Genomic DNA, 317 nt, shown 5'->3' with positions numbered 1-317 from the left:
GCAGTACTGAAACGCCGTCTAAGCTGTTCGCCAATCACAACGCACTGGGACAGCTAACCAATCACAGCACATTTTGTTTTTCGGAAGGCGGACCTTCATCAAAACCGGAACTAATCGAGCCATTTGTGCCAGGCTGGGGAGAAAGGTATTTTAATAATGTAAATTATGTAAAAAATAATGCGTTTTTCGAACCACCAAGCATGAGAGCATGTTCTAGTACACCCCCAAAACAAAATCAAGACTTTGTAAAAGAGCATAATAGGACCCCTTTAAAACATTTAAAAGCAATATCAAACTGGGCACAATATTTAAACTGT

The sequence above is a fragment of the Sinocyclocheilus rhinocerous genome, unplaced genomic scaffold (genome assembly GCF_001515625.1).
Source record: "Sinocyclocheilus rhinocerous isolate Xijiao unplaced genomic scaffold, SAMN03320098_v1.1 scaffold600, whole genome shotgun sequence".
Classification (NCBI taxonomy): domain Eukaryota; kingdom Metazoa; phylum Chordata; class Actinopteri; order Cypriniformes; family Cyprinidae; genus Sinocyclocheilus; species Sinocyclocheilus rhinocerous.
The sequence above is the reverse complement of the archived record's forward strand: the minus strand, read 5'-3'. Positions refer to the sequence as shown.